We start from the raw sequence: 13,013 nt of genomic DNA, 5'->3' as shown, positions 1-13,013 counted from the left end.
TTTGACCACAGTGTTGGGTACATGCTCCAGGAGGATGCCCAGCATTTGGAAGGCTCTGATGACGATACTGAGCTCGATGAAGGCAGTAACATGAGCGCGGACAGAGGGGGTGCCCAAGAAGGACAGCAATCTGGCAGTCATGCTCCCCCTGCTGCAGCATACTGCCAGGTTTGCTCCAGTGATGAGGAGGGAGGGGATGATGAGGTCACTGACTCAACGTGGGTGCCTGATAGGAGAGAGGAGGAGGAGGAGGAGGAGGAGGCGGCAGCACATCACCAACGAGGCAGGATGCCCTCCAGGGGCCAGCCTAAGGGCAGCACATTGACTGCATCACACCCCAAAGCTCCACATGTGCAGGGCGCTGCAGTCTCTGCGCGTTATTCAAAAAGTTCTTTGGTGTGGGCCTTTTTTGAGACGAGTGCATCAGATCGCACCGCTGCTATTTGCAACATATGTCTCAAGCGTATCTCGCGTGGCCAAAATATCTCCCGCTTGGGTACCACATGCTTGACCAGACATATGTTGACCTGCCATGCAGTTCGTTGGCAAGCGTATCTAAAAGACCCACACCAAAGAACAAAGAGGATCTCTCCTTGCTCCTCATCAGCTGAGATTTCCAACCCCACTAGACTTTCAGTCCTCTCTGAGACCTGCAGTGAGAGGAATGAAGGTGTAAAATTAGGTGTGTCACAGCCAAGTACTTGTGGGCAATCTGCTTTTGGTACACCGACGTCAGATTGTACCAGGCAAATTTCCCTGCCCCAGCTGCTGCACCGCCGAAAGAAGTTTGCTCCCAGCCATCCACATGCCCAGCGGTTGAATGCTAGCTTGGCAAAATTGCTAGCACTTCAACTGCTGCCTTTTCAGTTGGTAGACTCTGCCCCCTTCCGTGAGTTTGTGGAATGTGCGGTTCCTCAGTGGCAGGTACCCAAACGCCACTTTTTCTCACGGAAGGCGATTCCGGCTCTCTACCGGCATGTGGAAGGCAATGTCCATGCCTCGCTGGACAGGGCGGTCAGCGGTAAGGTGCATATTACCGCTGACTCATGGTCCAGCAGGCATGGACAGGGACGTTACCTAAGTTTCACGGCGCATTGGGTGACTCTGCTGGCAGCTGGGAAGGATGCAGGACAAGGTGCAGTAGTGTTGGAGGTTGTTCCGCCACCACGCCTCCAAAATGCTGATTGTGACACACCTCTCTCCTCCACCCCCTCCTCTTCTTCTTCCTCCATGGCCTCTTCCTCGGAACCAGCGGTGCTCCGTAGGCGTTCAAGGGGCTACGCAAGTACGCAGGCCAAAAGATGCCATGCGGTGCTTGAGCTGGTGTGCTTGGGGGACAGGAGCCACACTGGGGCAGAGGTTCTGTCAGCTCTGCAGGGGCAGGTTCAGAGGTGGTTGACGCCACGCCAACTTAAGGCAGGAATGGTGGTTTGCGACAATGGCACCAACCTCCTCTCTGCCCTCCGACAGGGACAAATGACCCATGTGCCCTGTTTGGCTCACGTCCTTAACTTGGTGGTGCAGCGGTTCTTGGGCAGGTACCCGGGCTTACAGGATGTCCTGAGGCAGGCCAGGAAAGTCTGTGTGCATTTCCGCCGGTCATATAATGCCAGTGCTCGGCTGACGGACCTCCAAAAGGAGTTTAACCTGCCCAAGAACCGCCTAATCTGTGACATGCCCACCAGGTGGAACTCAACGTTGGCCATGCTGCAGCGGCTGCACACGCAGCAGAGGGCCATCAATGAGTACCTGTGCGACTATGGCACCAGGACAGGGTCAGGGGAGCTTGGTTTTTTTTCCCCACGCCAGTGGGCCATGATCAGGGATGCATGCACTGTCCTGTCACCATTCGAGGAGGCCACGAGGATGGTGAGCAGTGACAGTGCATGCATCAGTGACACTGTCCCCCTTGTCCACCTGTTGGAGCACACGCTGCGTGGAATAATGGACAGGGCACTTGAGGCAGAACAGAGGCAGGAAGAGGAGGACTTCCTTAGCTCTCAAGGCCCCCTTTATCCAGACAGTGTTCCTGCGTGCCCGCCGATCACACAGGAAGAGGACGAGGAGGAAGAGGAGGAGGAGGAAGATTGTGTCAGTATGGAGGTGGAGCCTGGCACTCAGCATCAGCAGCAGTCTTTAAGGGATCAGTCCCAAGAAACACATGGACTTGTACGTGGCTGGGAGGAGGTGGCTGCGGACCATGTCGTTCTTAGTGACCCAGAGGACTCCGGACCGAATGCCTCAGCAAACCTACGCTGCATGGCCTCCCTGATCCTGCAAAGCCTGCGTAAGGATCCTCGTATTCGTGGTATCAAGGAGAAGGACCAATACTGGCTGGCAACCCTCCTTGATCCACGTTACAAGGGTAAGGTTGCAGACCTTATCTTGCCATCGCAGAGGGAGCAGAGGATGAAACATCTTCGGGAGGCCTTGCAGAAAGGTCTGTGCAACGCGTTCCCAGAGACTGGGAGGTTACAAACTCCTGTTTCTGGACAACGTGTTGCTGAGGCTTCGGTCAGTCAAAGAAGGAGCGGTGGAGAAGGTGGCCGTCTGAAGGATGCGTTCAGACAATTTTTTGGTCCGCAGCCCCAAGGTATGATCGGTTCCAGCAACCATCGCCAGCGTCTGTTTTACATGGTGCAGGAATACCTAGGGGCAAGATCAGACTTGGACACCTTTCCCACCGAAAATCCTCTGGGTTACTGGGTCTTGAGGATGGATCACTGGCCAGAGCTTGCACAGTATGCAATTGAGCTACTGGCCTGTCCTGCATCCAGCGTTCTTTCGGAACGCACATTCAGTGCTGCTGGAGGCGTGGTAACCGATCACAGGGTGCGTCTGTCCACCGACTCGGTCGATCGGCTGACCTTCATAAAAATGAATGAGTCTTGGATCACCACCAGCTACCAAGCACCTGATGCTGATGTAACCGAATAATTTTTTTTGAAATCTCAGATCCCTTCAAAGACTGCCTATGCTGATGCTGAGTGACTATCCCTGAGTAATTATCCTCTTCCTCCTCAATCATCACGCTGATAGCTTGTAAGAACATTTTTGGTTCTGGGCGCCACCACCAGTGCCTAAGGCACAATTTTTCAGCCCCTGTTTAACAGGGGCGTGTAATTACAATTTTTGATGTAATACTTTGCAGCAGGGCTCGTTCCTGCATTCCAACTAGAGTGTCTGTGAGGGGTTGCAGTGTTGTGGCACCAGCACCAGTGCCTAGGGCCCAATTTTTCTGCCCCTGTCTAACAGGGGCGTGTAATTACAATTTTTGATGAAATACTTTGCAGCAGGGCTCGTTCCTGCGTTCCAACTAGAGTGTCTGTGAGGGGTTGCAGTGTTGTGGCACCAGCACCAGTGCCTAAGGCCCAATTTTTCTGCCCCTGTCTAACAGGGGCGTGTAATTACAATTTTTGATGCAATACTTTGCAGCAGGGCTCGTTCCTGCGTTCCAACTAGAGTGTCTGTGAGGGGTTGCAGTGTTGTGGCACCAGCACCAGTGCCTAAGGCCCAATTTTTCTGCCCCTGTCTAACAGGGGCGTGTAATTACAATTTTTGAAGCAATAATTTGCAGCAGGGCTCGTTCCTGCGTTCCAACTAGAGTGTCTGTGAGGGGTTGCAGTGTTGTGGCACCAGCACCAGTGCCTAAGGCCTAATTTTTCAGCTCCTGTTCAACAGGGGCATGTAATTACAATTCTTGATCTAATATTTCACAGCAGGGCCCTGTGAGGGCTTACAGTGTTGTGGCCACAGCAACACCTAAGGCCCAAATTTCTGCTGAGTATATAGGGCAGGACCCTACTTTCAAACATCTAACTTACAAACGACTCCTACTTGCAAACGGAAGGAGACAACAGGAAGTGAGATGAAATCTACCCCTAGGAAGGGAAATTCTCTCCTGTAAGAGTTAATATGGGAAAACAATTTCTCCTTTCCACTGATGCTTTCCAATCCTTGTTCCACAAAAAAACCCAAATTTTCAAAAAACATTTTTCATTGGGACAAAAAAGTGAGGTGAAATCTTCTGAAGAGGAGGAAAGACAGCAAAACAAATGTCACAGGGGTGATAACCCTTCCCTATGTTTTCCAAAAAGCTTAGAAAAGATTTTTTGGCTGGAGCTAAACACGTTAAAAATGTTCAAAATTACAAACAGATTCTACTTAACAACAAACCTACAGTCCCTGTCTTGTTTGCACCGCCTGTATACTGCTGTTCAGAGTATATAGGGCCTGGTGGCCCCACACCTTTCCTTATTTTAATTTGGGGTTCCCCTTAATATCCATACAAGACCCAAAGGGCCTGGTAATGGACTGGGGGGTACCCATGCCGTTTGTCTCACTGATTTTCATCCATATTGCCATGACCCGACATGACATTAAACCCGCAAGCAGTTTTAAATGAGATTTTTTCCTTTAAAAATTACATTTGGTGCAGGGACTGTTCTAAACATGGGAAACACGCGTCACTTTACAGGCATACTATAGACACCCCCCAGGTACGATATTTAAAGGAATATTTCACTTTTTTTTTTTACTTTAAGCATCATTAAAATCACTGCTCCCGAAAAAACGGCCGTTTTTAAAAGTTTTTTTTGCATTGATACATGTCCCCTGGGGTAGGACCCGGGTCCCCAAACCCTTTTTAGGACAATACCATGCAAATTAGCCTTTAAAATGAGCACTTTTGATTTCGAACGTTCGAGTCCCATAGACGTCAATGGGGTTCTAACGTTCGTGCGAACTTTCGGTCCGTTCGCGGGTTCTGGTGCGAACCGAACCGGGGGGTGTTCGGCTCATCCCTACTTAACAGCTGGTGCCGAAACCCGGGAGCTTCAGGCTACAGTCGAAGCAAGACCGTGATAAGGATTCGAGCGGCTAAACTGAGAGAGAAGGAAGGGGTCTGCGCAGCCCTAACAGTACGGTAAGCAAATATATTCTTACCACTGTACGACTTTCTTGTCTCTTGGTTGGCTGCTGGATTCTGTCGGTACTCTGAGACTGTTTTAGAGGCAGGTAAAATAATTTCCTCGCCTGGGGCTGTTTTAACGAACCTGCTGATGGGTTTCTGCTGTCTGTATTATCTGTTCACTATCTGTCATTCTGAAAATGCCTCTTCTTCTCCACTCTCAGCACATCCATAGGCTGCACTGCACGGCTCCTGTCATCTCTTCTCATCGCTGTCAAACCGGCATACATCTTCCAGATATCAGCACAAAAATTAAAAACCCGCAGAGGTGATCAAATACCACCAAAAGAAAGCTCCATTTGTGGGAAAAAGACGTACATTTTGTTTGGGTACAGCGTTGGACGACCGCGCAATTCTCAGTTAAAGCGACACAGTGTCGTATCACAAAAAGGGCTTGGTCAGGTAAATCCTTCCGAGGCTGAAGTGGTCATTTTCTTCTTGCGTCCCAGTACGGCCTCATGTACACTACAGCTGTTCAACTGAAGTTTAGGAGCAGGAACCTGAGAACGTGTGAGAGGACGGTCCACCCCCACATTTGACTGTATTGGCTACCAGTGAGCGCGACTCTAGGAACAACCTGGTCGATCGGAGATCGTGACCGAAGGGAGAACTCTTGGAGAAGACTATATGGGAGGCTACCTCCACAAGCCCTGATAGACGTACAGCTATAAGGCTGACATGTCCCACTCGCTCTGGTAAGAGTATTTCACTCTAGATGTTTTGCCGTGCTGTCCATGATTGATGTACTTTCCAAGTCTCTAGTCTACACCATGGGTCCAAGCACTTCAGCTATATGAGAAGACTTTCTGTATGCACTGACTTCAGCCTTTGACTGCAGTCCGTGGAGCACAACATAGTGTTATTGGACATTTTTTATATTTTTCACTTTTTTGTTTGGACATTTACATGCACCTCACCAGTGTTTATTAATATATAGTTTTATCTCACTTCATATTTGGTTTTAGTCACCTGACTGTATGCTAAGATTCACCCACTTTTTAGCGCTGCACTTATGCTCTTTATATTTATGGAACTTGGTTTGTTTGTGTGCTAGCTGCTATTTTTCACTTGTTCACATTTGTATATTTTTGGGGTCAGCGCAACTAGTTTTTCTCATTATATACAGTCGAAGCAAGACCGTGATAAGGATTCGAGCGGCTAAACTGAGAGAGAAGGAAGGGGTCTGCGCAGCCCTAACAGTACAGTAAGCAAATATATTCTTACCACTGTACAACTTTCTTGTCTCTTGGTTGGCCGCTGGATTCTGTCGGTACTCTGAGACTGTTTTAGAGGCAGGTAAAATAATTTCCTCGCCTGGGGCTGTTTTAACGAACCTGCTGATGGGTTTCTGCTGTCTGTATTATCTGTTCACTATCTGTCATTCTGAAAAACTGCAACTCAGCAGACTGAAAGTGCTGCAGATGTGTGTGTGTGATCTCATCCCCAGATGAGATGTCGGCCTCTGGAGTGAGATGTTATCCTGCAGCAAGCACTTATAGATGGGTTACTCGAAGTTTGTAGGACCTCTGAGGGTTTATCTCAGCTGCTGTCTTCGCAGTCTGAAAGTGTTGCAGATGTGTGTGTGTTGTCATCCCCAGATGAGCTGTCGGCCTCTGGAGTGAGATGTTATCCTGCAGCAAACATCTATAAACGGGTTTTTCAGGGGAGTTGTCTGCCCCTGTTGTTTATCTTAGTCTGCTGAAACTTTGCAGTTCAAAGAGTGGCAGGTGTAATGTTCTGTCCTGAGTGTATTTGTGGTTTACTGTTTGCTATACACGAGAGGGGTTGGGGACTGGGAAAGGTGAGAGAAGGTGGCTACCCAAAGACCCGTTGCTCCCCAACACCCCTGAATTGCTTGTTCTGAGATTAACCGTACATTACAGAGGTAGAGCAGACAGTAACAGCTAGGAACAGCGTTATGTGCCCCCACCGTAGGAATTTGTTGATAAGAAAACAGTGAAAGAGGAATATTAACCCATTTGTTGTTCGTATTCTTCTCTCAAGCCGTCAGCCAAGAAACAGAATAGAGAGAGAGAAAGGAATGTTAGAATGTGATATTGTAAAGAGGAGAGAAGATGTTGAAATAGTTAACAAAGTTGTACGAAGTGGCGAAAGTTATGTTGCTAAAGAAACAGGGAGAAAGATCCTGTGTGATAAAGAAAATTGGATAAAGGAAGTTAAGAAAGCTGGCAATTGTATTATGTATCACAGAGTTGATGATATGTTGGAACCACCGCGCTATGCAAAGACCTGAAACAGAGGAGGGGAGGAATAACCCTGCCCCCCGCCTGACAACCACTCCCGTCACACCACCCCAGCCCAAGCACAACCCACTGTGACAACTCTGCCTGGCGGCCATCTTAGTGCACCCATGCCTTCACTTCCTGCCCAGCCCAGTGCACTTCCTGCCGGCAGCCATCTTGCTACACCCAGGAGGCTCAAACACAGCCTATACCCAGTCCTCCCTGTTTTAAACCAGGATGGTTCCTACCACACACCTGTCTTCCCCAATAAGGAAGCATCACATTCACAGGCCGGATATAATAATGATGAAGAAGCTTCTGAGTGGGAAGACCAACAACAGGCAGCAAGGCCACCCACTGATTTAACCCCCAATCCGGTTCCGGACTCACAGTTCCGAGAGGATCTCAAACACATGCTGGCAACCATAAGGAACAGGGTCCCTTCTCAGCCCCCACAACAACAACAGTCTCAGTTACCGGAAGGGGCACCAGTGATGTATGTCGCTTTTACCCCATCACAAGCAGCGACCTTAGGGACAGGTCTGCCTGACTCAGAGAAGCAGCCAATGCCCTTCTACCGCAGGATAGTGCAGATACAAGAAATGTACTCAGCTGCCTGGAGAGACTTGATCAGTCTATGCCAAATCAAAGCAGGACATGTCTTTTGGCCGGTCATGCAGGCGGCCTTCAATGATGTCTGCCTGACAAGTGCCACTTCCTACACCTCAGGCATGGAGTTCTGTGCACAACTCCGCGACTGGGCAAAGGAGAAATTGGCGGATCAGATCACCACAATCCAAGATAAAGGGGAGTCTGTGAAGAAGTATCATGCTAGACTCATACAGGCCTTTGATGATCTGAGCTTCTCCCACTATGAAAAGGCACACACACATGTTTTCTGCATGGGAGTGGATGGGGTGCCCCGCTCCAGTCCACTTACTGAACCACTCCAAGTGGGGACATTTTCCTTGACAGATTCGTGGAGTCCTCTACATGTCCCTTGAATCTACTAGGAGCTGATGTGTTGTCCAGACTACAGGCCTCAATCATGTACACGCCTGAAGGGGGGATGAAGTTACATACTCCCCCTATCCTTAAAAGACTCATCTGCTTTGTGTTCTCTGCCTCTCCTGATGACACTTCATGAAGCAATAACTTCAAGTTCCATACCGCAGGAAGTACTTGACAGAATCCCTGCGTGCCTATGGTCCACAGGACTGGAAGACAACGGTCATTTAAAGGTGCCACCAGTTTCAGTTAAGCTCAAAGAGGGCACATCATTGCCCCAGAAACCTCAATACCCCCTAAAGTTAGCCCAATCTGCAGCTATTTGGAAGCATGTCAAGGCCCTTGTGTCAAATGGAGCCCCGATACCCTGTACATCTCCATGCAACACACCTCTGTTCTCTAGGATGAAGAGAACCCCTAAAAGAGAACCAGCTACCTGCGGTGGCGTGCGTCTCTAATCCCAGCTGCTTGGGAGGCTGAGGCTATCAGATTGCTTGAGTCCAGGAGTTCTGGTCTACCCTGTGCTACGTCGATCGGGTGTCCACCCTCACCCCTCCTGCTGGTACCTTTTTGCATTCATCCACGGAAAGAAATGGCAACGTACCTATACAGTTGTGCCACAAGGGGCACAGAACTCTCCAAGCCAGTTTGTAAAAGCTATGGCTATCATCCTTGACATATGACAAGAGGATCAACCGGAAGTGACTCTCCTCCAATATGTTGATGACCTTCTCCTCTGTGCAGCTGACTTACCCCCTGTTGCAGTCACCTCAGAAAGCCTGTTGTGCTATCTTGCCAACCAGGGTTGCAAAGCCTCAAAGCCCAAATTGCAGTGGTGCTCAACATCTGTCATTTTCCTTGGACACTGTTTGTCCCATGGGACAAGACACCTCACTGAAGACAGGGTGAAAGTAATCTCTGACATCCCACTGCCACAAGGCCATAAATCCCTTCATGCCTTCCTTGGACTAATTTCCTAGTGCGGAGCATGGATTCCAGAAGCCTCCCTACTGATGCTCTGCAATCAGACCCCTTCCAGATGTCTCCCGAAGTAATATCTAACTTTGAGGCCCTCAAGTGCGCCATCCCCAGCGCTAGGGCTCCCAGACTACGACAAAACGTTTGAGCTCTTTGTATCCGAACGTCTGGGACATGCTGCAGGTGTACTCACCCAATCACACGGTATCCGCCTACGCCCCATAGGATATTATTTCTGTCTGCTGGATGCGGTAGCAAGAGGAGGCCTATTGTGTCTGCGAGCTGGCTTTGCTGCACAAGCCTTGCTTGACAAAACTTTGGACTTGGTCCTCGGACACTGCCTCATTCTGCTTGCTCCCCATGACATTGCTGCAATATTCAACCAAGATCCAGCCGAAACACTTGTCCACTACCAGACACTTGAGACTCCAGTGTTCCCTCCTACTGGACAGCATTACTCTATTAGGTTGTCAAACCCTACCACCCTTCTTCCACTTCTCGGGGGGGGGGAAGGAGCAAGAGTAGAGTCTTGACTTGTCACCCCATGACTGCATCGAACTAATACGGCTGGAAACCATGCATTTCCACACCGTGAGTGAAATACCCCTGCAGAATCCAGACTTAACAATTTTTGTTTGCTGACGAACGAGGCAAATACCACACAGGACACGCGGTCACCACTGAAAACACGGTTCTACAAGCTGAATTCTTACCACCGGTGATGTCTGCAAAGGGGGCAGAGCTGCAAGCACTTACTACAGCATGTAAATTGGCAGAGGGAAAAAGAGCCAACATTCATATGGACTCAAAATATGCTTTTAGCGTTGCCCATGATTATGGTGTTATCTGAAAGGACAGGGGATTCCTGACGGCTGCAGGAACACCTGTGAAACACAGTTGAGCTATAAAAAACTTGATGGATGCCTTGCTTCTCCCAACCCAAGCGACTATTCTGAGTAAAAGCACACGACAAACTGAACTCAAAGGAAGCTCAAGGCAATCATCTAGCCGATTCAGCTGCCAAACAGACAGCCAGTGGTCCACGGGAAGTGGACAGCAGGGTGGTAGAAGAAGACCACCCAGTGCTTACCCTACAGACTCTCCCAGTGGACAGAGTTTATCTAAAAGAATTACAGGAAACAGCAAATCCGGATGAGAAGGAAAGCTGGAAATGGAGAGGAGCAACTCTCAGAGATGGACTATTTGAGTGCAACAAGAAGCCTTGTCTACCCAGGAGTATGTACCCAGCCGTGGTGCAATGGGCACATGGAGCTGCCCACTTGAGAAAGACTTTTATAAACTCTCTTATCAACAAGTGTTGCACCAAGAGTTATGCCCCGTACACACGGTCGGACATTGATCAGACATTCTGACAACAAAATCCATGGACTTTTTCCGACGGATGTTGGCTCAAACTTGTCTTGCATACACACGGTCACACAAAGTTGACGGAAAATCTGATCGCTCTGAACGCGGTGACGTAAAACACGTACATCTGGACTATAAATGGGGCAGTAGCCAATAGCTTTCGTTTCTTCATTTATTCTGAGCATGTGTGGCACTTTGTGCGTCAGATTTGTGTACACACGATCGGAATTTCCGACAATAGATTTTGTTGTCGGAAAAGTTTATAGCCTGCTCAAACTTTGTGTGTCGGAAATTCCGATGGAAAAAGTGTGATGGAGCCTACACACGGTCGGAATTTCCGACAACAAGTTCCTATCACACATTTTCCATCGGAAAATCCTATCGTGTGTACAGGGCATTACTCCACTGGCCAACAACTTCTGCAGATCATGCATTATCTATACCCCTTTCCAGAGGATACAAATTGATCATTCTCAAGTGCCAAGAAGTGGCAGATTCGAATATGCCCTAGTGGAAGTGGTCATGACTGCCAGGACCACAGCTAAGAAACTACTGAGTGAGATAGTATGTAGATTTGGAGTCCCAGAGGTGATATTGAGAGATCAGGGCCCAGCCTTAACAGCAACCCTTACAAAAGAGATTTGGGCAGCACTGGGGGTTCAGTTGGCACTACACACCCCATACCACCCTCAAAGTAGTGGGAAGGTAGAAAGGATGAATGGGACACTAAAAAACAGGATATTAAAGATGGCCAAGAGACTAACATGAGTTGGCCAGATAGTTTGCCCATTGCCCTTTTCAGTGTCAGACACACCCCCGGGGGAAACATGCCCTATCCCCTTATGAAATTTTGTTTGGTTCAGCCCCCAGACTTGGCTGTTACTTTCCACAACAGTTACAGTTGCAATCTGATGTGCTGACTAATTATGTAACCACATTATCACGAGAATTAACCTGAATGCATGCCCAGGTGTTTTCTTCCATTACAGATCCTGAATTAGATACAGGAACACACCAACTACTGTCTGGAGATCCTTGAGCCAAGATATGATGGTCCATTCCAAGTTTTGCTGACCACAGCCACCTCAGTCAAGTTGGCCGGGAAGAACACCTGAATGCACGCTTACTACTGCAGGGGGCATGTATTCGGGTGCTGCATATCCTTTTTCTGTTTGATCTAGGGGGGGAGGGGCCTAGGAGGTGGCCATCACAAAAAAGATAACATAATTACGTTTTGGTATAACTCTTCGGGTACACATGTGACCACCTTTACCTTAGATTACTGTGACATAGTACCTTATCCGTTTGACCCTTCATGGCAATGCCATTGATACAGTGACATGCCTGGCGGTAAGGACATATATGTATGTATCACAGACAGTTACTGGGGACAGAGTTGTGGTTCCTGGGGGGGCAGTGGGTTGGAACACGGGGCCAGACTGAGCGACCATAGAGTGCATTAGACAAGATGAAAATGGAAAGCCCCTGATAAGCAGAATGACTTTGCAGAAAACAGGTATAAAACAAGGTCTAATCCCTTAATAAAGTGTATTGGATTTGCGGGGACCTAAAAATCAGGACCAGATTGAAAAGAACCTAGACAAATAAATGTGCCCTTGCAAAGGTCATTATGCCCCTCCATATCCTAACAGAAGATACCCCTGATACATACACTGACCCAGCACCTAGTCAGAAGAGGAAGCGAGCCGTTCTCTCTGGAAGCTTTGACCCTCATGTGTACATAGATGCCATAGGGGTTCCAAGGGGGGTCCCTGATGAATTTAAAGCCAAGGACCAGGTAAAAGCTGGTTTTGAGTCTTTAAACCCCATAATAACTGTCAACAAGGATGTAGATTGGATTAACTACATATACTATAACCAACAGAGATTCGTAAATTACACTAAAGATGCCCTCCAGGGAATTGCTGACCAGTTAGCCCCCCACTTCCTACATGACATTCCAGAACCGGATGGCCTTAGACATGGTGTTAGCAGAGAAAGGAGGTGTCTGTAAAATCATAGTAAAAATGGAAACCTGTTGCACCTACATTCCTGATAATACTGGCCCAAATGGTAAAGTTACTCTAGCTATAAAGAAATTAGAAGATCTGTCACTGGAGTTAAAGAAAAACTCAGGTATTACAGACCCGTGGGATCAATATTTTAGCTGGATGGGTGGGTGGCAGAAGGTGCTCCCCAGATAGGGGTAACGGTATTAATAATCCTAGTTCTTTTAGCCCTGATTGTATGTTGTATTCTACCTTTCGTAAAGAAGTTAATGAACAAGGCTGTAGACCAGGGATATGCAATTAGCGGACCTCCAGCTGTTGTAGAACTACAAGTCCCATGAGGCATAGCAAGACTCTGACAGCCAAAAGCATGACACCCAGAGTCAGAGGCATGATGGGACTTGTAGTTTTGCAACAGCTGGAGGTCCGCTAATTGCA

This window comes from Aquarana catesbeiana, linkage group LG03 (genome assembly GCF_042186555.1).
Source record: "Aquarana catesbeiana isolate 2022-GZ linkage group LG03, ASM4218655v1, whole genome shotgun sequence".
NCBI classification, from domain to species: Eukaryota; Metazoa; Chordata; class Amphibia; order Anura; family Ranidae; genus Aquarana; species Aquarana catesbeiana.
The sequence above is the reverse complement of the archived record's forward strand: the minus strand, read 5'-3'. Positions refer to the sequence as shown.